The sequence below is a fragment of the Schistocerca americana genome, unplaced genomic scaffold (genome assembly GCF_021461395.2).
Source record: "Schistocerca americana isolate TAMUIC-IGC-003095 unplaced genomic scaffold, iqSchAmer2.1 HiC_scaffold_257, whole genome shotgun sequence".
Lineage (NCBI taxonomy): Eukaryota > Metazoa > Arthropoda > Insecta > Orthoptera > Acrididae > Schistocerca > Schistocerca americana.
The window spans coordinates 122,501-127,500 of record NW_025725969.1 but is presented as its reverse complement, the minus strand read 5'-3'; the positions used below and the strand labels follow the sequence as shown (position 1 = coordinate 127,500).

The 5,000-nt window shown below is 52.9% G+C and overlaps 1 non-coding gene across 1 annotated transcript in view; it reads right to left on the bottom strand.

The window, feature by feature from the left end:
- LOC124576671 overlaps positions 1 to 482 on the bottom strand; it is a 1,910-nt gene extending 1,428 nt beyond the window's left edge. Inside the window, exon 1 of the ribosomal RNA XR_006972590.1 lies at positions 1 to 482. This exon is cut by the window's left edge and continues 1,428 nt beyond it. This is a non-coding gene — a ribosomal RNA (small subunit ribosomal RNA).
- Positions 483 to 5,000: the final 4,518 nt, after the last annotated feature.

Genomic DNA, 5,000 nt, shown 5'->3' with positions numbered 1-5,000 from the left:
CTACCTCCCCGTGCCGGGAGTGGGTAATTTGCGCGCCTGCTGCCTTCCTTGGATGTGGTAGCCGTTTCTCAGGCTCCCTCTCCGGAATCGAACCCTGATTCCCCGTTACCCGTTACAACCATGGTAGGCGCAGAACCTACCATCGACAGTTGATAAGGCAGACATTTGAAAGATGCGTCGCCGGTACGAGGACCGTGCGATCAGCCCAAAGTTATTCAGAGTCACCAAGGCAAACGGACCGGACGAGCCGACCGATTGGTTTTGATCTAATAAAAGCGTCCCTTCCATCTCTGGTCGGGACTCTGTTTGCATGTATTAGCTCTAGAATTACCACAGTTATCCAAGTAACGTGGGTACGATCTAAGGAACCATAACTGATTTAATGAGCCATTCGCGGTTTCACCTTAATGCGGCTTGTACTGAGACATGCATGGCTTAATCTTTGAGACAAGCATATGACTACTGGCAGGATCAACCAGGGAGCTGCGTCAACTAGAGCTGAGCAGCCGGCCGCCCGGGAGTGTGTCCCGGGGGCCCGCGCGAACACGCAAGCGTCCGCTCAATTATTCTGCAAACAGGAGGAGGCTGAGCTCCCCTGCACCATACACCTCGAAACCCTCTCAGGTCCCGGCGGCGCGCAGCGCCGTCCTAAGTACTTGGTCGGGTTCGAGAGAGGCGCAATCGCCCGGAGTTTGGCGAGTAGACGCTTTAGGTGCGACCACCCGTGCTCCCAACTGAGCTTGCCGCTGCCGACAGAGGCCCGGGAGCGTGCTGTCGTGGCATTGCCGGCGGGAGACAACACGCGCCACCTACGGTGACCGGCAGCTCCAACGCCAGCGCCACAGAAGGACAAAAGCCCCACTTGGGTGCCGAAGCGAACTCTCCCAGCACAGCGCACGCGCCAACACGTCCGCACAGCTGCGATACAAACCACCTGCGAGAACCGCAGAGGCGACCGAGCAGCAGACGGCGTCGCGGCGCCGAGCGCCGGGCGGCGGCGCATCCTCAGCGCACACAGTCCTCAATCGGACCAGCACACTGCAGATGTCCACCGCGCTTCGCACCGGGCCCGCGAGGACCTACTTTGGCCGCACGGCGCCGCGTGCAGGGTGCGCCGGCGCGCAGCTGCGCCGCCTGCCGCCTCCGTCGGCCGGCGCGCCTGCCACTGGCCGCCCCCACCAGCCGGCTGTAGCGCGTGCGCCCACGCACCGCGCGGCCAGCACGCCGGGAGGCCCCCCCTCACCGGCCGGGGACGGTCCCACCCAGCCACCGCCGCGTATCGCTTCACACCCAGATGCCATTCACGTTCGTGGGCATGGTGGGTATCGCTGGAACAACCGGTTGGTAGCTCAACCGATCGTCGCCATCACTGATTCACCTCTAGCGAGAACAACCGCACCACAACGGTTTACCAGTTGTTCATTTGCGTAACGTCACCAGCAAACGTAGGCGTCCATCGCCATTTGCAAATTCAACGATTGTTGCATGCCTGTGTCAGGTGTCACGACACACTATGTCTGCCCACATACACGCAACAACATGTGCACGCTTCGCGAACACGTGGAAGGTGGCCCCCGTACATATGCGATGTCCATTGCGCGAACGACTGTCAACCGGCCTCTGTCGCATGTCGCAGATGTGGAACGCAGTGCACCATGCTATCACGGTGTGTGAGAAGAGACGACTACGTCTGACAACACGCGCCACTACATCAACAGACGGCTCATGCTGATCGCCATCCAGGGCATACCACACTGCAATCCAGCTCTTATAGGGAGACGACACGTAGCTGAGTGCACAACATTTGGACCGCATGGTTCGCCGTTGTTGGCGCAGTCGTTGTACGGTCACATGTACCACGATGTATCATTCAGTACATGAGGACCAATGTGCAGTACAGTGTGTGATTTGGACGTACAACATCAGCGGACAGTTGACACAGGCCGTACCACAGCGTAGGCTAAGTGCTTCGCCATGCAAATGCCAATGAACAACTGCAAATGCCAATGAACAACTGCAAAGGGCATTGAGCATGTACGTCCTGCTGCCATCCACATTACAGTGTATAGCTGCAAGGTGTTTAACATGAAGCGATACACTGGGGACCGGGCAGCGCGAGTAGCAAACTATATTGCGGGGGTTGCAGTTAGGCAACACTACACTAATTTAACGCGTCGTATGACAATTACAGAGCAGGTTAAGGCCCAACGTGTGTTGGGTTAAGGCCCAACGTGTGTTGGGTTAAGGCCCAACGTGTGTTGGGTTAAGGCCCAACGTGTGTTGGGTTAAGGCCCAACGTGTGTTGGGTTAAGGCCCAACGTGTGTTGGGTTAAGGCCCAACGTGTGTTGGGTTAAGGCCCAACGTGTGTTGGGTTACAGCACAATATCGGTTACGTTACGGCGCAATGTGGGTTACGTTAAGGGGCAATGTGGGTTACGTTACGGCGCAATGTGGGTTACGTTAAGGGGCAATGTGGGTTACGTTACGGCGCAATGTGGGTTAGGCTAAGGCGCAATATAGGTTTCATTAAGGCGCAATATAGGTTACATTAAGGCGCAATATAGGTTACGTTAAGGCGCAATATAGGTTACGTTAAGGCGCAATATAGGTTACGTTAAGGCGCAATATAGGTTACGTTAAGGCGCAATATAGGTTACGTTAAGGCGCAATATAGGTTAGGTTAAGGCGCAATATAGGTTAGGTTAAGGCGCAATACAGGTTAGGTTAAGGCGCAATACAGGTTAGGTTAAGGCGCAATACAGGTTAGGTTAAGGCGCAATACAGGTTAGGTTAAGGCGCAATACAGGTTAGGTTAAGGCGCAATACAGGTTAGGTTAAGGCGCAATACAGGTTAGGTTAAGGCGCAATACAGGTTAGGTTAAGGCGCAATACAGGTTAGGTTAAGGCGCAATACAGGTTAGGTTAAGGCGCAATACAGGTTAGGTTAAGGTACGACATAGGTTAGGTTAAGGTACGACATAGGTTAGGTTAAGGTACGACATAGGTTAGGTTAAGGTACGACATAGGTTAGGTTAAGGTACGACATAGGTTAGGTTAAGGTACGACGTAGGTTAGGTTAAGGTACGACGTAGGTTAGGTTACGGTACGACGTAGGTTAGGTTACGGTACGACGTAGGTTAGGTTACGGTACGACGTAGGTTAGGTTACGGTACGATATAGGTTAGGTTACGGTACGATATAGGTTAGGTTACGGTACGATATAGGTTAGGTTACGGTACGATATAGGTTAGGTTACGGTACGATATAGGTTAGGTTACGGTACGATATAGGTTAGGTTACGGTACGATATAGGTTAGGTTACGGTACGATATAGGTTAGGTTACGGTACGATATAGGTTAGGTTACGGTACGATATAGGTTAGGTTACGGTACGATGTAGGTTAGGTTACGGTACGATGTAGGTTAGGTTACGGTACGATGTAGGTTAGGTTACGGTACGATATAGGTTAGGTTACGGTACGATATAGGTTAGGTTACGGTACGATATAGGTTAGGTTACGGTACGATATAGGTTAGGTTACGGTACGATATAGGTTAGGTTAAGGTACGATATAGGTTAGGTTAAGGTACGATATAGGTTAGGTTAAGGTACGATATAGGTTAGGTTAAGGTACGATATAGGTTAGGTTAAGGTACGATATAGGTTAGGTTACAGTACACATTGTTGTAAGGAAAGGTTTAATGGGGGGCGGGGCGGCCGGTTTGTTGATTGTGATTATAGTAAGTGGATGCCTGCGGCATCATCTGATTTGCCACGTCAGGATGCACCTTTGGCTCATGACAGGCGGCGCTCTCATTCCATGCTTGTGGCAGACCTGTGTCTTTCATTCCTGCCATTGTTTGTGTGCTGTGAGAGGAGGCAGTATTGTGATGTTGGGTGCACCCCTGTGTAGGACATGTGTGGGTGTTGGTGGCTTGGCTGAGCAATGGTGGTTGTCGGGTGGGTGGGATATTCTGTTTTCTGAGTGGATCTCCCGGTCTGGTTATGACAGTGTGGATTGTCTAATGTGGCGGAGAGGATGCACTGGGTGTTGTTCCATGCTGGTGCTTACATATTGTCTGTGTGCGTGTTACAGGCAGAGAGTAGTGCGTGATAAGGGTGTGTGGCTGACGTGTGGTTGTGATTGTGAGCAGAGTCTTTCAGCATGTATACGGACAGTTGTATACATTATCTGTATTCTGATGGCTCTATCTATTACTAATCAGCGCCGTGTATACGTTTAATCCGGTTCCAGTCGAAACTGTTGTATCTCTGTACATTAGTGACACGGCGAGCCCGCTATGTAGTTACTCGTCTCGGCAGCTTCCACCGGTGTATGGTAAATGATTATAAGGAATCAGTCTAGTCGTCAATACCGATGGTGTGACGTCACATGTCTGGGGTGGGGGGCCTTTCCCGTGGGTCATGGCCTAGAAAGACTCTCCCCACGCAGGGGGGCTTGGACTGTCATTACCTCTTCCGAGTAATATACTTGCCGTACGTTTTTGCGACTGCGAGTGCAACGCCCACCGGTACCGACATGGATGGAGCGCCTCCTAGCTGATCGCTCAGCATCGGCATTCGTACAGAGAGCAACGCGATCGCGTCTCTAGCTCGTAACTGGTACAGCTCGCAGCTCATGTATAGGGACAGCGGGAATGTCGCATTTTGGACATATCTCTTCATGAAAGGGAAGTTATAGGGGTGGATTGCACATTGCGACTGCGGGAAAAGTCCGCCGTTCATCCGCTGGAGTTGCGAGTTGGGCGGTTGGAGTGGGGCGCAGGTGGAGTGATTGCCGGTCCACGATTTCGTGCGGCAGAGGCGCTGGCGTTGGGGTGCTGTGGTCGACAGAGGACGCAGGCTTTGTGGGTGGGGTCGAAAGATGGGCACTGTGGGCCCATCGATGTCTTGGTCGGCTTGGCGTCTCATAGATGGCGGTATCGTCGTTGCAGGACGTCGTGCCGCGGGAGACCTACAGATGGCGCTGTGTTTTGT